The sequence below is a fragment of the Rhinopithecus bieti genome, unplaced genomic scaffold (assembly GCF_001698545.2).
Source record: "Rhinopithecus bieti isolate Rb0 unplaced genomic scaffold, ASM169854v2 scaffold_7398, whole genome shotgun sequence".
NCBI classification, from domain to species: Eukaryota; Metazoa; Chordata; class Mammalia; order Primates; family Cercopithecidae; genus Rhinopithecus; species Rhinopithecus bieti.
The window spans coordinates 1,604,866-1,629,786 of NW_016805783.1; the positions used below are offsets into that span (position 1 = coordinate 1,604,866).

General features: G+C 37.6%; 1 pseudogene; it reads right to left on the minus strand.

Moving 5' to 3' along the window:
- Nucleotides 1-11,632: 11,632 nt before the first annotated feature.
- On the minus strand, nt 11,633-18,440 carry LOC108530696 (ribosomal protein L18-like; annotated as a pseudogene).
- Between the last annotated feature and the right edge of the window lie 6,481 nt (nt 18,441-24,921).

Below are 24,921 nucleotides of genomic sequence, written 5' to 3' on the forward strand. Positions count from 1 at the left end.
AAAAAAAAAAAAAAATGAACTAATTTTAAAATCTCAGTTTAGGTCTCTCCCAGAAAAGCATCACAAAATTAAATACCCAGAAAAATGCATTAAAACTGCAGGATTAAAAGTTCTGATTTGGGAGGGAGTAGAATCCAATATATTTGCAAATTTGTAGTCAATAGTATGAATAACTTCTATTTCTTAGTTTTGCCCAGAAAATCAATTATTCCTCCAAATAGTTTGGATCTGTAGTATATCCAACTTTTTTTTTTTTTTTTTTTTTTTTGAGATGGCATCTCACTCTGTCGCCCAGGCTGGAGTGAAGTGGCAGGATCTCGGTTCACTGCAACCTCCGCCTCCCAGGCTCAAGTGATCCTCCCATCTCAGCCTCCTGAGTAGCTTGGATTACAAGCGCGTGCCACCATGCCCCGCTCATTTTTTATGTTGTTGTTGTTTGTACAGCCGGGGTTTCGCCGTGTGCCCCAGGCTGGTCAAGAACTCCTGGACCCAAGCGATCCGCCTGTGTTGGTTTCCCAAAGTGCTGAGATTACAGGTGTAAGCCACCACACCTGGCCAACTATATTTTCATTTATTATTCTTTGAAAAATATTATTACTAAGTGCTAACTGGCCACCAACGCTGTAGCTTGGAAAACTAAGCCATTCGTTTAGTATGTACAAAACAGGTTGTATTAAAATTCAAGACGTGAAAATTGAAGAATGCTTCTATGCTTTTTTATACTATACATGTCATTTCAGAAACTCTGAAAGTACATGCCTCTCTCTAGTCCTTTCACTGCCATAAGGATCTCAACATAAAATGAGGGTCAAGAAAAGTATTCTGTTACAGTGTCACTCTGAAAACTGTCAAACTCAGTATTTTTGGTCTGGTTTTGATATACATAAATAAAATACATATGTATACAGATTTTATATAACCATATTTACATATATCACATTTTTTCTTTGAAAGTAATGTTTTAAAATTGTAAACAGAATGTGTTAACTAGAGAAATGTTGGAAACTACAAAAGTATTGTCATCTGTAATCCCACCAGCCAGAGAAAAACCAATGTTAACACTCATGTTTCCTTCCTATATTTAAAATATCTAGTTGCTAATTACTACAGTTTTATATCTTATTTTGTCACTCAGTAGTTTATAATGACCGTTTTGCATGTTACTGAATAGTTTTGAAAACCTGTTTTAATATCTGCATAGCATTCCAACATACAGATATACCAAAATTTATCAGTCTCCTCATTTTTAAACATTTAGATTGTTCCTCAATTTCTGCAATTATGTCAAGATATTTTTAGAATCCATACTCGTCAACTAATAGTCAAAAAATACTATTGTTGGCTCTCTCTTCTGTCTTGTTCCTTTGTGTGTGTATGGGCGGTGGGAAGTTGTTATTCCTTCTTCTCATGTACTCCGGCCTATACATGGCTTTCTCTCAACATGAAAACTCCACTCTGGACAATGTTATACAGCCTGTCCTTTCTCCTTTCTAAAACAGTATCATCCCTGAGTGAGGTCCATTATTTCTGCAGCTCTCCTGCAGCAAAAGAATGTGAATTAAAGCCAATTCATGCTTGTATAAAGTCTGGATAGTGTATATTTTAGCTTTAACCAAAGTTGAAATCCAGGAGATTAAAACTCCACCAGCAGACAGACAAAAAATCATTTCTGTTAGCTATACTGAAAATATGACTTAGCACTACATAAGTAGAGAGACAGGGAGTGTGTGTTAACTATGACTTAGCTGATTTTGCCATGATCCTGAATATGCTATTATATGAATTGTTATTACATTGAAACATTACAGTATAAACATACAATTAGGAAAAGTAAAATTTAAGATTTTTAACTGGTAAATTCACTGAAAACTATAAAATCTGCTGTCTAGTTTTGACTTTTTATAGTATTATTTCAATAACTATCACATTCTGTATTAGCTTTGATATTATTTCTCCACTCATGGAGTAAAGTATAGAAATCAGAGAAGTGACACAGTGCTTTAAAATTAACTAGCCGGGCACTGTGGCACTCACATGTAGTCCTTACTACTCAGGAGGCTAAGGCAGGAGGATAGCTTGAGCCCAAAAGTCAAGGCTGCAGTGAGCCAATCACACCTCTGCATTCCAGCCTGGGTGACAGAGCAAGACTTCATCTCAAAAAAAATGAATAAATAAAATAATAATAAATAAAATTACTCTCAAAAACTTCAAATGAGTTAAAAATCTTTTCAATTTAATAGCTTGTTTGGGAGAAGAGTATAACCTCTGTTGTGCCTTGGTGAGAGTTAAACATTTTTTTTAAATAATTTCAAGTTTCTGTGAAGCACTTGGGCCTCTATATCAACTTGAAATCTGAAGAAATGCTCATGTTAAGAATTATTTCAAATAGGCCGGTCGCAGTGGTTCACACCTGTAATCCCAGCACTTTGGGAGAATGAGGTGGGCGGATCACCTGAGGTCAGGAGTTCGAGACCAGCCTGACCAACATTGAGAAACTCCGTCTCTACTAAAAATACAAAATTAGCCAGTGGTGGGTGGGGGAGGGGGGGTGCCTGTAATCCCAGCTACCCCTGAGGCTGAGGCAGGAGAATCGCTTGAACCCAGGAGGCAGAGGTGGTGAGCCGAGATCGTGCCATTGCACTCCAGCCTGAGCAACAAGAGCAAAACTCTGTCTCAAAAAAAAAAAAAGAAAAAAAATATTTTGGCCAGGTCCAGTGGCTCATGCCTGTAATCCCAGCACTTTGGGAGGCCAAGGCGGGCAGATCATGAGGTCAAGAGATTTAGACCATCCTGACCAACATGGTAAAACCCCATCTCTACTAAAAATACAAAAAAAAAAAAAAGCTGGGCGTGGTGGTGCACGCCTGTAGTCCCCGCTACTAGGGAGACAGAGGCAGTAGAATCGCTTGAGCTCAGGAGGTGGAGCTTGCAATGAGCCGAGATTGCACCACTGCACTCCAGCCTGGCTACAGAGGGAGACTCCGTCTCAAACAAACAAACAAAAAAATTGGCTGGGTGCGGTGGCTCACCCCTGTAATCCCAGCACTTTGGGAGGCCGAGGCGGGTAGATCACGAGGTCAGGAGATCGAGACCATCCTGGCTAACGGGGTGAAAGCCCATCTCTACTAAAAATGCAAAAAAAATTAGCCGGGTGTGGTGGTGGGCACTTGTAGTCCCAACTACTCGGGAGGCTGAGGCAGGAGAATGGCATGAACCCAGGAGACAGAGCTTGCAGTGAGCCGAAATTGCACCACTGCACTCCAGCCTGGGCGACAGAGCAAGACTCCGTCTCAAAAAAAAAAAAAAAAAAAAATTTCTACCAGTAGCTCTGGACATTGTAGTCATAGATGGGAGAATGTTTAGTGAAAAAAGGAAAGTTTTTAAGTGATATAATCCAACTCTCATTTTACAGATGAGGAACATGAAGCGCAGGTATGTGAAATATCTTTACTGCTCAAAGCAGTGTACTTTTTTTTTTTTTTTTTTTTTTGGAGAAAGGAAGGGGCTTCTAATGCTATTATGGCCTACTGCCTGCTGGTAGATAAAAGGTTATAGGAATAATGTGTAGCCATCGCTATTGGACAAACCCAAGAAAGATCTTATTTTGATCCTAAGTATATATTTTCCCCTCAAGATTCTTGTTGGAGGATCCATTTCACCTTTATCTATTACCACAGACACAAAAGGGAAGTTCCTTTACACAAATCGATATTCATCCACAATAAAACCCATGAGAGAAGTTGGAGTTAGTTGGCAAAGCTACAGCATTTTACCACTCCTAGGAGGAACATTTACCTATATTCATATGTATGCATAGCTGTAGCCGCTCAGTTGTGCTTCAGAAAAATCCCATTTGCATACATTACCATGTAAATGGTGACCACTGGAGTTGTATATCATAGGGACATTGCACATATGTTTTATCAAATTAATGAGGGTAGGCTAATTGCCATAATAGATCATCCCAAAAATATATAGTGGCTCAAAGCTGTTCTTGCTAAACAAGTTTACTACTTGTTTACTAGTTTCCAAGGTCTTTCTGTACCTAAGCATTTAGGAGCTAACTTCCAAGGTTTCCTTGGAGGGGTCAGTCTGTTGGGAGTTCTTTTTAGGGACAGGAGCTTAAAGTTGTTGATTTCTTTAGTTGACTTAAAGAGCTTAAAAGTAGTTGACTTCCATTCTCATTCCACTAGCTAGAGCTTAGTCATATGCCCACATCTTAACTGCAAGAGAGGCTAGGAAATCAAATTTATCTGTATGGCCATGAAGTAAGAACATGGATTTTGATGTCTAGCTGGCTGTCTTTGCTTACTTGAGTGCCCCCCTCCTTCCCAAATTCCTAAGTGGTTACCAAAAAATAAATTAGCTGACACAATTATGCTTCAAATAGAAAAAGTTAATAGTGAAACAAAGGGACTTTTATTTAAGAATTAACCTCTATCCTTTACCTCCTTTAGGCAGAATTGTTAATTGATGCATACCAATAGTCAACTAGCAACTGAAATCTCAAAATGAGGAAAAACCAAATTTTTACAAGCATTACCTTTACATACATATTTAAATGCAGTTTGGCTTGGTTTTCTTATTCCATTACTAGTCAAATTCAGAACTCAGACTTACAGTTTCTTGCTTGTTTTAGGGGCTACCCTATTATTAAATGATGTTTGAAAATACTCAGCTTTTACAACAAAGATAGCAATTCCACAAATGAAAACAGCAGTAAGTTAGGTCTGTTTGTTTCCTTTGGATAAATTGTCATAATCCTCAAACTGTAGTCAACTATTCAGTTTTTCATAGAAGCACTACATGGTTGCACTTCTGAAATCAAAAACAGGAAGTATGCCACATAAATGTCAGTAAAACTAAAACTCAGTTCTATGGTTTGATGTTTCTCTTCCCCCTATATTTTCATGTTAATGTCTGATTTTATGTGTACTTAGAATGACTGCATAAAGGTAAATGGTAATCTTACCTGATTCGTTTTCTTTGACAGCCTAACACAGTTTTAGGTTGGGTATGGGGGGCATGGGGGAAACCTGTAAAATAACCTAATATTGTAACTTTCATGGAGGGAAAGGAAAGGGCCAAAGAAACTGCTGTTAATTTGGCATCATTAGAAATTGCTTTATTACTGCCAGAATACAGTATAGATAGATAAATAAAGAGACCAGAGTCTTTTAATTTAACTATTTGAAAATCTACTACAGAAAAAACTGTTACACTTTGTATAGTCTTATTTTGATACCTGAGCAATTCCTTGAATGTGTTCCACTACCTTAATTCCTTCATGAGACAACTAAGGAGTGGCTTAAATACTATGAAAATCCAGGATATCCCTGCTTGTTCTCTGTGAAGTAGGAGTCTTCTTATAGTTCATTTAATATTTCCAATATAACATAATTCCACATAAATTTCTATAGAAATTCCAAGAAAATATTTAAACTGACCAGTCCAGAAGTTTTATATTACTTCAAATATTTCTGGAGAAATGTTACACATAGGTGTCTCTGTAACTTTAAAATGTTTTTCTTTAGGAAACTGTTTCTCCTCTTAGTTTGTACTTGAATTTAACACTGAAGGAACAATTTACAAAGTCACATACTATAGGAGTGAAGTAACAAAAAATAGAGCCTGACTATCTAAACTCCCTTGAAAGACCACACAGACCCAGAAAATATGGCTTAAAGACAAAAAGGTACCCTGATTGTTTACTTTTTGATTTTTTTTTTTGTTTTTTTGGGTTTTTTTTTGCAGCATATGAGGCACTGTTGAGTGGCACATATAGTATATATACAACATTTAAGGCATTATCTTTTGATTTAAAATACAGAAGAGATATGGGTGTATGTGAGAAGTAACATAAATAAGGGTATGTTAATTAAGTGCAAACTACACGTAATTGCTAAAGAGATATGGGAAATGAAGTTATTTAACTCTAGACTGATATTGGGTAGAAGTTTGCTGGAATGGAATAGCAAATCTTTTTTTTTTTTTTTTTCTTTTTTTTTTGTTTTGGGAGACTGAGTTTGCTCTGCCCAGGCTGGAGTGAAGTGGCATGATCTCGGCTCACCGCAACCTCCGCCCCCCAGGCTCAAGTGATTCTCCTGCCTCAGCCTTCCAAGTAGCTGGGATTACAGGTGCCCACCACCACGCCTGGCTAATTTTTGTACTTTTAGTAGAGATGAGGTTTCGCCATGTTGGCCAAGCTGGTCTCAAACTCCTGACCTCAGGTGATCCACCTGCCTCGGTCTCCCAAAGTGCTGGGATTACAGGCGTGAGCCACTGTGCCCAGTCAGCAAATCTTACATAGAATTTTTAAGGAGTAGTGAATTTGGATTGCCAGAGAAAAGATAACTATTCATTCATTCAGCAAAGGTTTATTGAGTGCTTACTGTGTGCCAGGCACTGTTCTAGAGACATAGCAGCAAACAAAACTGTTATAGAACAGGAACCGGCAGGTCATCTTCCAGGTATGACACTTTGATAGGAACACAAAATACAAATAGGAGAGTAGAAAGAGATGAAATACAAAGGGAAAGAGCTGGTATTGGGCTTATATTAATATTAAAAGGCCTTACATGCTAGATGTTTCTAAGTGGGAGAAACATGCTGGAAAGATACTTGGCATGAATGAACTTAAGTCCCTATGTTCAGAACAGACTGCTTTCCCTTCTCTGTTGGTTGGCTCTTCTAGCCTCCTAGGAACCTTTATAATCACCTGTGTGATCCAATATAAATAGTGCACATATGAAGGTTCCCAGTTGAGGAGTTTGGAAGCAAAAAGGGAAAGAATGGCTGGAATAGACTTCAATCTTCTGTCTCCTTTTATCTTCCCAATGGCTAGTAGAAAATACTACCATCAATCTCTTCCTTGCAATAATCTCCCATATGATATTTGTCTGCATTGTGACTCAATTCCTGAAGGTTCTGTTCTTCATTCCTTTCTGGTAGAATAACTGAAAAGAAAGGAGATTACATTTACATTTGCTTTTTCTAGTCAATCAGGTTTTTCTTATTCGCCCAGCAACACTTCTCTACAGAGAGTTTGATGCAAAGTATTTTATGTTTTATATAGGCTAGTGTGGACATGGGTATGGCAGGATGAGGCTATATAGTACAAGCTTGAGATTTAATAGCTTGAATTAAATGGGCAATTTTAAAAATGAAAAGAAACATATCTGCAGTGCCTTACAAGGAAGTAACTATAAGAAGTAACATGTTTAGTGATCATTTACCTATAGGGAAGAAATAAAATAAGGAAATGAACCTAAGATTCTAAACTTAAAGGTCCAAAAACTTGTGTTGTCACCAATAATAGCCAAGAAATTTGGAAGAAATACCTTGAAAAAAATAAACTTAATGTCAGATCTAAGTGGGATATTACTAGAAGACAGAGGACAAGCTTTCTTGATAAGCTATCTGGCCTGCTGATGTACATGTGAAAGTCATCATCATACAGAAATTGAGTCCAGGCGCAGTGGCTCACGCCTGTAATCCCAGCACTTTGGGAGGTCTTGAGCCCGGGAGTTCGAGACCAGCCTGGGCAACATGGCAAGGCCCCATCAATACAGAAAAATTTTTTAAAGTTAGCTAGGCATGGTGGCACACCCCTGTAGTCCCAGCTACTCTGGAGGCTTAGGCAGGAGGATCACCTGAGCCCAGGAGTTAGAGGTTGAAGTAAGCCTGCACTCCAGCCTGGGTTAACACAGCAAGACCCTGTTTCATTAAAATAAATAAATAAAAGAAAGAAAAATTGATTGATACTCTATGGACTAATGAGGGAATGGAATGAAGATCAAATGTTTACATATGAACTTTGATTGCAAGATAAGTTATCAATTTCTGACAAAAAAAAATTGAGTAACATACTGTATGATTCCACATATATCAGTTCTAGAAAATGCAAACTGGTCTATAGTGACAGAAAACAGGCCAGTGGTTTCCTAGGGAGAGAGGTAAGAGGAGGCAAGGATTATAAAGAGGCAGGGGGAACTCAGGAATGATGGCTATCATCAGTTGTATTTCTTCCTTTCTAACTTGAATGTGGTTTATTTCTTTTTCTTGCCTGATTTCCCTGGTCAGAACCTCTGATGTTGAATGAAAGTGGTCAGAGCAAAGAAAATATCTTTGTATTATTCTTTATCTTAGGAGGAAAATGAAAGCATGCAGTTTTCATCGTTACGCATAAGGCTATCTGTAGGATTTTATAGATGTCTTTGTCTGGTTGAGAAAGTATCCTTCTATTCCTAGTTTGCTAAAAGGTTAGTGTTTTGTTTGTTTGTTTTAAATCAGGAACAAATATAGGATTTTGTCAGATTTTTTTGTGTGTGTCTATTGAGGTGATCAGATTTTCTTTTTTAGCTTAATATAGTAACTTACAATGATTAATTTTAAATTTAAAGCAATGACATATTTTGGGATAAACCTCATCCAGTAATACTAACTTTCTTATATTTTGTTGGATTTTACTTGTTTAAAGTTTAGTTTAGAATTATTGCATCCACGTTCAAGAGGGAAACTGGGCTATAGTTTTCTTTTCTTTTAATGGCTTTGTGTGGTTTAGATACCAGGGTAATGCTGGCCCCAAAAAATAAATTGGGAAGTATTCCTTCCTCTTCAGTTTTCTGGAAGATTTGTGTGTAATTGGTATACACAGTGTTATCCCTAAGTGTTTGGAAGAATCCACCAGTGTTTTGTGAGAATATTTTTAACTATTAATTTAATTTTAAAAAATAGATATATAGCTTTGGAGGTTATCTATTTTTTTTTTTTTTTTTTTTTTTTTTTTTTTTTTTTTTTTTACACAGGGTCTCAATCTTTCACCCAGGCTGGAATGCAGTGGCATAATCAGGGCTCAATCTTGCGAGCTCAAGTGATCCTCCCACCTTAGCCCTGCAAGTAGCTGGGACTACAGTCATGTGCCACCACACCCAGCTAATTTTTTTGTATTTTTAGTAGAGATGGGGTTTCTTCACATTGCCCAGGCTGGTCTCAAACTCCTGGACTTAAGTGATCTGCCCACCTCAAACTCCCAAAACGCTGGGATTACAGGCATGAGCCACTGCACCCGGCTCTGTTTCTTTTTGAGTAAGCTTTGGTAGTTACGTCTTTCAAGGAATTTGACCATTTCATCTAAGTTGTTGAGCTTTTTTTGCTTGAGGTTTTTCATAATATTCCTTTGTTATCCTTTAAGTATCTGTAGAATTTGTCATATTTCACCTCTCATTCCTGATATTGGTAATATGTGTCTTCTCTTTTTTTCCCCTGAGCAGCCTGGCAAAAGTTTATCAATTTTATTTATCTCAAAGAACCAGGGTTTGGTTTCATTAATATTCTCAATTGACTTTGTTTTCTATTTCATTTATTTCTACTTTGATCTTTATTATTTCTTTTCTTTTGTTTCTTTGTGTTTAATTTGTTCTTCTTTTTTAATTTCTTAAGGTGGAAGCTCACTGACTTGAGACCTTTAATATTTTCTAATAGAAGCATTTTGCTTATAAATGTCTTCCTACATACTGCTTTAGTGGCATGCCACAAAATTTGATATGCTTTGTTTTTATTTTCATTCAGCTCGAAACGCCTTCTAATTTCACTGCGCTCCTATTTTAATCAATGGGTTATTAGAAGGTTATTTAGTAGCATGTTATTTTGTTTCCAAACATCTGGGGATTTTCCAGACAGCTTTCTGTTATTGATTTCTAATTTTAATTCTACTGTAGTCAGAAGACATACTCTGCATGATTTGAATCCTTTAAAATTTACTGAGACATGTTTTATTGCCTAAAATAGGGGCTGGTAAACTTCTATAAAGGGTCAGACAGTAAATGTTTTAAACTCTGTGGGCCACATATGATCTTTGTCACATATTTTCTTCCTTTTTAAAGAAATCTTTCAAAATGTAAAAACCATTTTTAGTTCATGGACTATACAAAAACAGACTACATTTGGCCTCAGGACCATAGTTTGCTAACCTCTGGCCTAGAACATGATCTATTTGGGTAAATGTTTCACGTGTACTTTAAAGAGAATATATACTCTATTACAGGTTGAGTATCCCTTATCCAAAATGCTTGGGACCAGAAATGTTTCAGATTTCAAAGTTTTTTGGATTTTCTGAATATTTGTATATACATAATAAGATATCCTGGGAATAGGACCCAAGATAATTGGGTCATGTTGGTGCTAAAAAAATTTTGGATTTTGGAGAATTTTGTATTTCAGATTAGGGATGCTCAACCTGTACTGTTAGTTTGGTTACAGTGTTGCTTGAGTTTACTATATCCTTGTAAGTTTCTACTTGTTTTAGCAATCATTTAAAGAGGGGTATTGAAATCTCTGACTATAACTATGGATTCGTCTGTTTCTCCTTGCACTTCTGTCAGTTTTTGATTTACATATTTTGAAGCTTTATTATTTGAGACAAAACCATGTAGGATTATTGTATCCTTCTGATTAACTAGCCCTTTTATTATTATAAAATGGCCTTCTTTATTCCTGGTAATATTATTTGCTTTGAAATCTACTTATTTCATGTTAATATAGCCACACCAGTTTTCTTTTGACTAATGCCAGCATCAGTATGATATATCTTTTTTCATCCTTTTACTTTTTTTGTTGTTGTTGTTGTTTTTGAGACTGAGTTTCACTTTGTTGTCCAGGCTGGAGTACAGTGGCGTGATCACCACTCCCTATAGCCTTGACCTCCTGGGTTCAAGCTGTCGTCCCACCTCAGCCTCCCGAGTAGCTGGGACTACAGGCATGCACCACATTTGGGTAATTTTTTGTGCAGACAGGATCTCACCATATTGACCAGTCTGGTCTCAGACTCATGGGCTCAAGTGATCCTCCTGCCTCAACCTCCCAATGTGCTGGGATTACAGGCATGAGCCACTGTGCCTGGTCATCCTTTTACTCTTAATGTTATTATGTCTTTGTATGTAAAATGTCTTTTTTTTTTTTTTCTGTCTCCCAGGCTGGAGTGCAGTGGCGTGATCTCTGCTCACTGCAACCTCTGCCTCCTGCATTCATCCAATTCTCCTGCCTCAGCCTCCCAAGTAGCTGGGATTACAGGCACCCGCCACCATGCCTGGCTAATTTTTGTATTTTTAGTAGAGACAAGATTTCGCCATGTTGACCAGGCTGGTCTTGAACTCCTGACCTCAGGTGATCTAACTGCCTTGACCTCCCAAAGTGCTGGGATTAAAGGCGTGAGCCATCGCACCCAGCCTAAAATGTGTTTCTTATTGACGTTATACAGTTGGATCTTGTTTTTTATTTTCCCCCCAGCATCCAAAATTTTTTGTTTCAAGACAGGGTCTCCCTCTGTCACCCAGGGTGGAGTGCAGTGGTACGATCATGGCTCACTGCAGCCTTGACTTCTGGGCTGAAGCGATCCTCCTGCCTCAGCCTCCTAAGTAGCTGGCACTACAGGCATGTACCACCACTCACAACTAATTTTTTTTTTTTTTTGAATTTTTTTTATAGAGATGGAGTTTCACTTGTTGCCCAGGCTGGTCTTGAACTCCTAGGCTCAAGTGATCTGCCCACCTTGGCCTCCCACAGTGCTGGGATTACAGGCATGAGCCACTGCGCCCAGGCCAAAATCTTTTTAATAAGAGTAGAGGATCCAGGGTTAGTTTTTATAGCCTTGGCTGGCCCATCAGCCTCTGATGTGCTTGAACTTGGAGTGGTCACAGGGCTTAGTGTGGCTGTGCTGGGTTCCCAGGGCCTTACCAAAATTCCAGTACACCTCTTGGCCCTTGTAAGGACCAGAGAGCAGGATGGTGCCACAGTCTTTGAGGGTGTCCAGGGCCAGCTGGTTGAAGGTGAGGATCTTGTCCCCAGCTTTGGCGATCTGGCTGCAGGCCCAACTGCTCACATGCAGTGCACACACCTTCAGTTTGGGCACGTGCTGAACCCATTATGGTCCCCACAACCACAGCTGTTTTGTTTTCCTGGCCAGAAAGCTTCATCTTCCAGATCATCCAGGAAAGAGACAGAGATGGCCATTTGGTGCAACTCATAAATAACCTCTTCACCACAACTTGGTTGAAGGTAGAGTTTCTTCTGGCCAGAAACATATACAGCTTAACCAACAGCCTTCAGTAGATGTCCTGGCTCTTGGGCTCCTGGTGTTGAACCTTTCAGTTGTTGTTGTGGCAGGAGACGATTTCCGTGATGGTGCTTCCTGTTCATCCAGGTCCAAAAGCAGTCTTGCTTTTTATCTGACAATCTTTGTCTTTTAAGTGGGATATTTAGATAATACACATTTAATGTGATTGCTGATATGATTACAGTCTATTGCCTTGCCATTTTTCTATTAGTTTCATCACTTATTTGTTCCTTTTTCCACCTTTTTTTTTTTTTTTGTGATTCTATCTTATCTCCTTTGTTGACTTATTAGCTGTAACTGTTTTGTTATTCTACTGGTTGCCTTAAGGTAGTATACATCTTCAACCTACCACAGTCTACCTTCAGTCTACCTGATGGTAAAAAATTATTTGTTTTCGTATGTCTGAAAACATCTTTATTTTTGCCTTTGTTTTTTGAATGATATTTTGCTGAGTATCAAATCCTAGGTTAACATTTTTTTCTTTCAGTACTTTATGTTCTACTGTCTCTTCACTTGCAATGTTTCCGAGAAATCTGCTGTCAGCCTTATCTCTGTTACTCTATAACATGTGGCTGCTTTCAATATTTTTTATCATTGGCTTTGAATAATTTGATTATGACATTCTTTGGTATAGTTTTCTTCTTGTTGAGTTCTTGGATCTGTGAGTTAATAATTTTTGTCCAATTTGAAAATTTTGGCCATTATTGTTTCAAATATCCCTTTTGTATCTGCTTTTCTTCTCTCCTTTGATGCCTTTGATTATGTTTACATAAGGATTCTGGAAGTTTGTCCCATAGTTCACTGATGCTTTTGTCATTCTTTTTTCTCTCTTTCATTTTTGAATAGTTTCTTTTGCTGTATCCTTCAAGTTCACTAACCTTTTCTTCTGCCATGTCTAATCTGCTACAAATATCATTAGCAGATCTCAGATATTGTAGTTTTCATCTCTAGACCACATCGAGTTTTTTAAAATGTCTTTCATGTCTCTACTTTCTGAAAATATAGAATATAGTTATAATAATGTTCAATGTTTTTACTAGTTCTAACATCTTTCTCTGCTTAAGGTCACTTTCAAATGATTGATTATTCTCATCATTGTGGATCATTTTTCTGGCTTCTTTGCGTGCCTGGAAAGGCACTGTGAATTTTATCTGTTGGCTGCTGGATATTCTTTTGTTCCTCTAAATGTTCCTGAGTTTTGTCCTGGGATGCAGTTAAGTTACTTGGAAAAGTTTGATTCTTTGGGTCTTATTCTTGTGATTTGTCAAGGAGTGCTCAGTCTATAGCTCATTACATAAGGAAGAATAATGCAATATAGCTAAATAATATACTTCAAGGCAATCTTTAAGTTTAGACTTAAGATTAAGTCTAATCTTAAAAGACTGAAAAAGACTTACTAAATGATCTTAGCAACAAATTTAATCCTCTAATAAAAAACATGAAAATAATAATTTCAGAAAAAAAATCACTTTCATTAAAAACTGCAAAGCGCTAGAAAGAAAAAGTGAGAGGGACAGAAACTGAGAACAGTGGGTACTTCACAGATTAATTTTGTGAGTAAAGATGAGTTTTGTTTAAGAATTGGTCTCTACTATATGAATGTATTTCATTCTGAGGATAGTGGTTAAAAACAGAGACATTAGGGGCAGACAGACTTGGATGCACATCAGACTCCTCCACACATTAAAACTCAACATGTATGAGCCTCAGTTATCTCACAGATCTATAAAATGCCACGTTATTTTACAAAGTAATCTAGAAGAATAAAAACTCTTAATTTCACCAATTAAAATATACAGAAAAAAGGAACTTAACCATTCCCTGATAAGCAAGCAAACTATACATCTAAATTATACATCTAAATATTGTCCCCTTTTCTGGCTCCCTCACAATTTTCAAATGGTTTTGAATAAATCAACAAACATTCACAATTTTAAAAAACACATCTCTAGTGAGAGTGTATGATTCAAACCCTATACACATATTATCCTTGCTTTTTTCCTTGTAATACAACTATTGTTTTATCTATATCAGCTTAGTAACACTTAATTCTAGAGCCCCATAATTTTTCATTAGAATATAAAAGATAATGCTATCTCAAATAGATTCCAATGCTAAAATTTAATTCCATGTAACTCTTTACATAGACAGCATACTGTTGAATAGAAGTAGTCCAAAGTGAATTAATGCTTGAACCTGTAACTGACAACATAAGTTCATTATTCTTGAACAAATCTTACTTGGAAAAATCAGGTTAAATCATTTCCATTCCTAAAGTATGTATTAGCTTTTATGGCCAAATATGCCTTTTTCAAGAAGACAGTACAAAAGCTACATGAACCCCTTTTGTTTTATTCTACCAATCACTTATTTTACATTGTTACGTATTAGAAATTTTTGTTTTGCCTAATAACTGGAACTGAAAACTTACCACACAAAATAAACCAGGGACACTCTGTAACTCTTGACTAGGTTTTAGGTTTTTAAAAAGTAATGCAACTCATAATTTGGTAAGCATATTAGAATACCACTAGTTAGGAATCTTCAATAATTAGAAATCAAGAACCTCTGCTAACTCATTTTTGTGACTTACATTTTTTTTTTCTACCAATGAAGGCTTCATTTCAGAAGTATTGATTTGCTTATTTTTACTCCAGTTTTTTCATATTCCAGCAGCCTCTTTCATGTATCCTATCTATTCCTTTCTAAAATTCTACTGTTCTGAGCTCTGAGCTTTATGTCCCAAGCTTGAGAAACAACAACAACGACAACAAAAACTCAAGTAGTCTACTTTGTATCTAGGAGAGTACTAAAATATTTTTAACCTTTTAATTCTGAGAACTGGGGTGCTTTGAAGTTACCCAAAAAAAAGGTAGGAAGAAGAAAGAAAAGCCGAAGGGAAGGAGAGAGGGAGGGAAAAAAAGAGACCGTTCTTAGGATGGCTTAAAGTGGTTTTGTGGGGTCAGGTAGATAACTTACATCTTATCTCTTGTTATATGTAACTCTTTTCCTTTTGGTGTAATTGGAAAGACCCTCAACTAGGAGTTAAGAAACCCAGACTTTAGTTCCAATTTTGCTACTATCCTTCAATGTAATCACCAATCTTCTGAAATGGGATCAGGCATGAAGAACAAAATTATTACACCTGGGCCGGGCGCGGTGGCTCATGCCTGTAATCCCAGCATTTTGGGAAGCTGAGGCGGTTGAATCACGAGGTCAAGAGATCAAGACCAGCCTGGCCAACATGGTGAAACCCCGTCTCTACTAAAAATACAAAAATTAGCTGGACATGGTGTCACGCACCTGTAGTCCCAGCTACTCCGGAGGCTGAGGCAGGAGAATCGCTTGAACCCAGGAGGCAGAGGTTGCAGTGAGCCAAGATAGCGCCACTGCACTCCAGCCTTATGACAGAGCGAGACTCTGTCTCAAGAAAAGAAAAAAAGACTATTACACCTGAGAGGGTTTATAAGTCTCTGGAGTCATAATGCATGGATAGTTGAAAAGTTAATACTCTTCGGAAAGGTGGGGCTATGGCCCTAGCCAGCACGTGAAATTATTCTCTTTATTTGTATAATAAGATTGTCTCATAGCATTAATAATGATGAAGTATGCATGATTACTAGGGCAAATATAATATAAAAGGATACTTCTAAATTTTTACTCTGTGAATTTCACAGTTTCTGTGACACATTTGAAGAGGGTGAACATCAATCAGTCTACTCCTTGACATACACTACTATAAGTAGTCTTGGCTAAACCGTAAAAGAAAAATGAAGGCTGGGTATGGTGGTTCACACCTGTAATCCCAGCACTTTGGGAGGCCGAGGCAGGCGAATCACCTGAGGTCAGGAGGTCAAGATCAGCCTGGCCAACATGGCAAAAGCCCATCTCTAATAAAATACAAAAATCAGTCAGGCATGGTGGCATGCACCTGTAATCCCAGTTATTCAGGAGACTGAGACATGAGAATTGTTTGAACCCGGGAGGCAGTGGTTGCAGTGAGCCGAGATCCCAAGATGCCACTGCACTCCAGCCTGGGTGACAGAGCAAGACTTTGTCTCAAAAAAAAAAAAAAAAAAAAAAGCTGGTGTGGTGGCTCACACCTGTAATCCCAACACTTTGGGAGCCAAGGCAGGAGATCTCTTGAGGTCAGGAGTTCAAGACCAGCCTGGCAAACATGGTGAAACCCTGTCTCTACTTAAAATACAAAATAGCCAGGCGTGGTGGCACGCACCTGTAATCCCAGCTATTCGGGAGGCTGAGGCAGGAGAATCGCTTGAACCCAGGAGACAGAGGTTCCAGTGAGCTGAGATTATGCCACTGCACTCCAGCCTGGGTGACATGGCAAAACTCTGTCTCAAAGAAAGGAAAAAGAAAAATGAAAAGAGGCATATTATTCAACCATGAAATGGCTTAGAACCTTGCCTCTGAAAGTCCTGCTTGGGGCAAGGGGGACTTTTGGTGTGCCAGCAGGAGTTAAAAGCCACTGAAAAAACATGGGGCATCTCCTTAGAGATCAGCCTCCATCAGAGATTTTGAAAAAATTTATAATCATTATATTTTTACTAAATATAGGAACATTATGGTAAGTAACACTACGTTTACATTAAATCTAAGACAAAACATGAAGCTAAAAGAATTCTAGCTTGGGACCAAGTTTTAAGGCAGTTGTTCACTCCTCTCTGCTATTAACCATACTTTTGTGGAAAAGTTTGAGGTAGAGTGACTTTGATGACTATTCAAGACTGGTATATTAATACCTCTACTAGTTACAAAGATGAATGGTGGTGATGGTTACAACATAATGAATGTATTTAATACCACTGAAGTATACACTTAAAAATGGTTAAGTTGATAAACTTTATGAAGTATTTTGCCACAGTTTTAAAATTTATGGGAAAAAACCTCTACTAAAGTTCAATATTATCAACAAATATAGACTATTATAAGAGGTTTTTATTTAATTTGAATATGCATTTCTGAATTGACTACTGTATCCTGTATTCAGCTCATGAATCATCTGTTACTGTGCTCATGAAAACTATACTTGATTCCAAGTTTTCAAAATACCCATCATTCTTCTTGTGAAGAAGGACCTATGATTAACAGTTCTCACTTTTGTGGCTGTCAGCATGCCTGCATCAGTCAATACCTGCAACACTGTCCATTGTCCAGGATTCCAATCCTGGATGGAATGCACATAAATAAGCCTGTTAGAAATGGCTGTAAAATAAAGATAAATAGGATCTCTATGAAGCCACACTAGAAAATCTACTTCTAAGAATCCTTATAAGTAAGGCAAAAATTTAGCTATTATGCTGGGCGTGGTGGCACACACCTGTAATCCCAGCACTTTGGGAGGCCGAGGTGGGCAGATGACCCAAGGTTAGAAGTTCAAGACCAGCCTGGCCAACATGGTGAAACCCCATCTCTACTAAAAATACAAAAATTAGCCGGGCGTGGTGGCTGCACCCATAATCCCAACACTTTGGGAGGCCAAGGCAGGCAGATCACCTGAAGTCAGAAGTTCAAGACCAGCCTGTCCAACATGGTGAAATCTTATCTCTACTAAAAATACAAAAATTAGCCAGGCATGATGGCACGCGCCTATAGTCCCAGCTACTCAGGAGGCTGAGGCGGCAGAATTGCTTGAACCTGGGAGGCAGCGGTTACAGTGAGCCAAGATTGTGCCATTGCACTCCAGCCTGGGGTGACAAGAACGAAACTCTGTCAAAAAAAAAAAAAGCTATTAGATTTTTCGTTTTACTCGTAGAAGAAACTTGGGTGGAATCAATATAAATGCCCCAAAATAAGGAACTGCTTAAATTATAGTACATCCTTATATTCCATAAGAAAATACTTATTTAGACATTAAAGTATACAACTGAATATTGCTAGGAAAAAAAAATATGAACAACAAACAGATTTAAACAAAAAGTTTAATAACAAAGGGTGTTGGGGGTAGGTATTTCAGGCTGATGGGATTATTTTTTCCTACATCCTGCTCATTTGTACTTTCTTTAATACCAATTGCTTATAATAATAAAAAAAACCTGAAGTTTTCTGAAATACTTATTCAACATGAGCTTATCATTCACTTATTAATTCAACAAATATTTGCATTTGTTGAATTAATTCAAACATAGTCCTTACCCTCTCCTTACCCTCATGTCTTTTAATTTACAAGGAAAAAAAAAAGGCATGATGAAACAATCTTGGAAATGTTTTACTCCTTTCTTTCATTCTTATTAATTACCCAGTCATTCCTTTTGGTTGAGGACTCTGGCCCTTTGTTGACAGTATCTACCTCCCCTGCATTTTCTGCCATCGCCTCCCACTTCAGTGTCCATATAGAAAACCCATTGAAAAACTATGAACTCTGACTCCGTAAAACCACTTCATTCAGTAATCCATACCCAAAGCTACAGCCTCTATCTTCTGATAACCAAGAAATTATTCTACAGCCTTCGAGTCCAATATATGGATCTCTGACTACAACTACGTATTCTTGTAGTTTTTTACTCCATTACTCCCTAAATACCTGCTTTCTTACCTAATTTTGACACCCATTCCTTAACTATTCTCATTTCTTCAAACTACAATCTCCCACGTTTCGTGTCTTTTCCTATCCAGCCTAGGTTCTCAGGTACATCACCCTCTTCTGCTAACAACCTTCCTCCCTCGTTAATTCCCTCTTCCACTACCTAGAGCATATGTTTTGTACCATCTTACTTCAATTCAAACTTGCTACTTCACCTCTACCCTTATCTCTTTTATGACTCCTTTATTGGAAAAAAAAAATAAAAAGTAAAACTATTAGCTATGAACTCCCTCAACTTCCTGCTCTAGATTTACAAGTTATATATAAAACTATCTTACCTGTTCCCTTCTAGTCTCAGAGGAAAAAGGGATCCTTTCTCTTTTCCAGGTTAATTCCTTTACCTGCACCTTTATCTCCTATTAGATCTCACTATACTTTATCCTTTCTTATTTCTCCTCTGATGAGTCTGTCTCCATACTTTATAAAAATGTTAAGCTCTCTTCTCCTGTAGATCTCCTCCTCTATTCTGTAACCTCCTCTCTAAAATTATCTTTTGTTTTTAAGAAAATGTCAAGAGCCTTGAAATACTACACATTTATTATAACCTTTCTCTTTTTTCTTTTTTTCTTTTTGTTTGTTTGGGACGGAGGTTTGCTTTTGTTGCCCAGGCTAGAGTGCAGTGGTGTAATCTCGGCTCACCGCAACCTCTGCCTCCCGGGTTCAAGCAATTCTCCTGCCTCAGCCTCCCGAGAAGCTGGGATTACAGGCATGCGTCACCATGCCCAGCTAATTTTGTGTTTTTAGTAGAGACAGGGTTTCTTTATGTTGGTCAGACTGGTTTCGAACTCCCAACCTCAGGTGATCTGCCTGCCTCAGCCTCCCATAGTCCTGGGATTATAGGCAAGAGCCACCATACCTGGCCCCTTCCCTATTTTAATATACTTTTCAACTCAACACAAACAGAATTCTGCCACCATTGTTTCATTGAAAGTGTTCTGGCAAACATTACTAATGACAGAACTGCCAAATCCTTTTATCTTTTTCAGTTTACTTGGCCTGTCTTTACCTTCTGACACTCCTAACTTGTTTCCTTTCGAAACCTCTCTACCACTGGCTCCTTTAACTCTGAGCTCTGTTGGTGTTCCTGCCCCTCTCTCTCAGCCATTCCTTCTCAGTCTTCTGCTGCTTCCTCTTACTTTGCCCATTTACTAATTTTGGTTCTCATTTCTTTATGTTTAGTCTCTATGAGCAATGGCATCCATTTCCCTCATAATCTCAACTGCCACCTATTTAGTGATATCCATTTCCAGCCCAGGCCTTTCTCCTAAGCCTCAGGCGTGTATATTGAGCTCCTTACTGAACTTCCCTACTTAGGTATCCCATGAGTGCTTAATCTTTCATATTCAAAATGTCCTCACTGGACTTGTTGTCTCCCTCTCCTGTCCCAGCGTTCCATCCCACACCCATAAACATACACACACACACACACACACACACACACACTCTCTCTCTCTCTCTCTCTCTCTCTCAAAAGTCATGATCCTCCTCCACTCGTCCCTGTCCCGGTTAATGATACCACCATTGCACTCTACAACCAGGACAGGGACCAGGGAGTCATTACAGATTTTTCCCTCATCTTGTATCCCAGTCATCACTGCCCTAGTCCAAAAGCTCATGATTTCCCACCATGACTATAAAACCACACAAAAATACTTCCATTTAAATAACAATAATAAAGAGCATTTTACAACATTTTTACAACATTCCCCCTAGTATTTCAATTATGAAATGACAACAGATTACCTTATTAGCAAACCATGAAGGCTATACAGCTTACACTATTCACAGTATTTAAAACCCTTGTTTATCCCAGTACCTAATACTGTTCAGCACATGGCAGCTTGTTGCTTATCAGTTCACTTCTTAATAAAGTGAATGTGGCATATTTAAAGATACCCATAATAATTATTAAGCTATATGTTAAGCAGTCTGGGGGTCAATAATATGATATATAACAAAATACAATTATCACACCTTGTTAGTTCACCAGAATCTCTTTAAAACGCACCACCCACACATACCCATAAATCAGGAAATAGAACTGCTATAAATGAGCTTCCATTCACTCCCACCCTACTGTCATCAATAATACTTAACCTATGTATGCTCCTTCAGTTTCTAACCATTCCTCACCCCAAAATGATGAAAGTAAATACACCCTCGTGACCCCCTTAGAGGAAAAATAGTGTATCCTTAGGTGAATCAGAGGGACTTTGCTTCTCTAAGTCTTTCCTACTTTGCTCTCTGATGACTGAAAGATGAAACCTTCTGTCCCACAAGATATCAAACTGTAATTTTCCTGAAGAGAAACAAAGTACAGTATTAAATACGGCTAACTGGATGAACTGCAATCATGCTAATATACATAAAAGACAAACATGGAGCATTCTTTGGTCAACTGGGAAAGGAGATGAGGAGACAGGTATATTGGTAAGAGGCCTTCAGAAGCAATGCCTTCCAATCATTCCTGATATTTTTCTCAGTTTTCTTTAATGCACATGTATTTTATAATTAGGGGAGAAAATGTTCAAAAGCAAGTCCACAGGTCTAGTTTAAAGGGCAAATAAGGTGGGTGCCATGGCTCATGCCTATAATCCCAGCACTTTGGGAGGCTGAGGCAGGAGAATCACTTGAGATCAGGAGTTTGAGACCAGCCTGGCCAACATGGAGAAACCCTGTCTGTACTAAAAATACAAAAATTAGCTGGGCATGGTGGCTTGCGCCTGTAATTCCAGCTACTTGGGAAGCTGAGGAATGAGAATTGCTTGAACTAGGGAGGCAGAGGTTGCAGTGAACTGAGATCACGCCCCTGCACTCCAGCCTGCATGATACAGCAAGACTCTGTCTAAAAAAGCTGTAATAATAATAATTTTAAAAAGGCAAATAAAAGTTATGTACAAAGTGAATTACATCAAGTGGTTTAAAAGAAACCTTGAACTTAATTTAACTGTATATACTAACATTTTTTATATCTAAAAGCTTAAACTTTCAGAATTTCATTTTTCTGTAAAAGAAAGTAAACGAGCATAAATAAAGGTAGAGGGAGAATTGTTACATTAGGTCATACACTATAAAAATTTCTTATCAGAGGCCGGGCGCGGTGGCTCAAGCCTGTAATCCCAGCACTTTGGGAGGCCGAGACGGGCGAATCACGAGGTCAGGAGATCAAGACCATCCTGGCTAACATGGTGAAACCCCGTCTCTACTAAAAAAATACAAAAAACTAGCCGGGCGAAGTGGCGGGCGCCTGTAGTCCCAGCTACTTGGGAGGCTGAGGCAGGAGAATGGCGTGAACTCGGGAGGCAGAGCTTGCAGTGAGCTGAGATCCGGCCACTGCACTCCAGCCGGGGCGACAGAGCGAGACTCTGTCTCAAAAAAAAAAAAATTTCTTATCAGAAAAGGGTTTTATACCTACTATATTAGTAGTCTTGCAGTTTATTAAAAATATTGCAGTTCGGTCATGTCAGCTTTGGGTTGTTTTGCCAATGGCATAAACATCTAATTATTAAAAAACAAAAAACAAAACCTCTATGCTGATAAAATACATCCTCCAATAAGGGGGGAAAAGTTCTTTGATTAAATACATACGATATTTTCTACATGGAAAGTTAAAATGAATTTAATCTTCTGTTTCATATCAAACCTATCTTATTTTTTAAGAGTTTCCTTAAAATTAGGTAAACAGTTTGTATATACTGTCCCAAGTTCACTAGGTCAAAAGTTAACAGTATAGGGTCATCAAGTAAATTAAACATTAACAGCAAAACTTAAAGGACTTAAAACATAGGGTTTAATCCTATGATGAAAAAAATAAGGAAAAGTATTCCTATAAGAGCTATAAACTGCTCACCTATTTAAAATAAATTACTTCTTCAGAGCTGCCTTAAAAGGTTAATTTATTTTAAACATATAAGAATTTCCTAGCCAAAAGGGATTTGCACTATAAGAAATAAATTTTATATATTAGAAATAGAAATGTAGTATGAGGCTCAACTGATCACACATCCTCAGTCGTATCTCCTACAGACCAGAGGCTCAATTTTACTCCTGTTTATTAAAAATAAATAAGACATGAATGTAATAGATTCCTGGTTCCCTATCCTCTACAACTTCCAATTCATCCCAACTCTATAGTCTCTGAGAAAGTCATAAGTTGTAACTTTTAAGTTTTTTACTCCTGCAGTTTACATTAAAACTTTCTTTTGATACATTTCCAGTACATCCATTTCAATTATTTATGAGTCCTTGTTATGATCTAAAATTGTTCTGCAAATACAAGAATTGTAATGGATAGGACAAAAAGTTAATACCCACCCATGGTATATTTCAGACTATATATAGTGTGTGTGTGTGTGTGTGTGTATATATATATATATATAATTAATACCATTCTGGGTGTCACTGTTTGAGAGGGGCCTTGTTAAATAAACAAGAATAACCAGAAGAAGGAAACCAAGATGGTGAAGGGTTTAAGATCATAAAACAATTAAAGATACATTAAAGGATGTTGGGGAGTGGGAATTCTGCTGTCATCATGATTCAAAAAAATAATGATCATATTTAAAGGGTTATTGTAAGTAGGTAGGAAGAAATTTGTTCTCAGTAGCCTCACACTTAGACAATAGGTGGCAGTAAGAAGAGACATATTTTAACTCTTAAGATTCTATGATTCCAATCCTGAATAGGCTTTTATTAAGTTCTTACAATTCTTTATTAAGTTCTTACAAAGTATGTATTATTTCAAAAGCAATGTTTCAAAACACCGTATTTAATATCTCATTTAAGGCCAACATTTTAACATTAATTTTAGAAAGATTAACAAAAACAAATGGGTTTATCCCTTTCCAGGAATCCTTATTGGTAGGTGAAAAAAAAAGTTCATACTTCCCAGCCGGGCGCAGTGGCTCACGCCACTTTGGGAAGCCAAGGCGGGTGGATCACCTGAGGCCAGGAGTTCAAGACCAGCCTGGCCAACATGGCAAAACCCCATCTCTACTAAAAATAAAAAAATTAGCTGGGCCTGGTGGTGCGTGTTGTACCAGCTACTTGGGAGGCTGTGTCAGGAGAACTGCTTGAACCCGGGAGGCAAAGGTTGTAGTGAGCCGAGATCATGCCATTGTACTCCAGCCTAGACAACAGAGCAAGAGACTCTGTCTCAAAAAAAAAAACGAAAAAGGTCATACTTCCTCAATAAGTATTGATCATTATTAGTTGTAAATGAATTTTAGTTTAGTTCCACGATTTGTGGCCAAGAATATTGTAAGCAAAATAACTCCTCATACAGGAAAAAAAATCTTAACTCAGTATCTTCAGAGAATCAAAGTTGAAAATGCTATATATGAATCTGTTTTAACCACTTCTAGAAATTGGAGCTCTAAACCATGTAAATTTCCCAAAACAATTACATTTTCTGATGTGTGTATAAATTTTCCCCCATGTAACTAATATTGGTATCCTTTAAAAAAATCACAAAAAAGTTTCTTGTTCATAAAACATTTATAGATAATTAAGTACCTGTATTGATCTTCCATTAAAATAATCTACCCAACTGCAAAATAAATCTGTTTCTAAACAGTTTATTCTCTTAAGCTGATACCTAAGTAATTAAAGCATGTAGTTATATACTGTTTAAATAACCTCTGAGGAGAATTTTCGAATTGTTTTTAATCTGTCAGCTACAAGGAAAAGAAATTATCCAAGATACTTGACAGAACAAAGATACTGTCAACATAACTGTAAATCAAAATGTTGCATTTTAAAAAGGGAATGTAGATGGATAAATTTGTGGGGAAAGCTCATCACATTCTTACCAAGAAATTTCAGTAAATCTTGTGTAGGTATATAATTTCAGTAGCAGATAAGATGCTATATCTAATTAAATGGTTGTCCATCTTGAGGTCTGACACTTCACAGACCTTTTAAAAAGATAAAGAAGTACTTTTTATGGATTTGTTAATCCATTAAAAAAAAAAGTACAGAACAGCCCAGGCAACATGACGAAACCCCACCTCTACCAAAAAATACAAAAAATTAGGTGGGCGTGGTGGCAGGCACCTGTGGTCCCAGCTACTCAGGAGGCGAAGGTGGGAGGATCACTTGAGCCTAGGAGACAGAGGTTAAAGTGAGCCGAGATCACTCCACTGAACTCCAGCCTAGGAGACAGAAACTCCATCTCAAAAAAAAAAAAAAAAAAAAAAAAAAAAAAAAA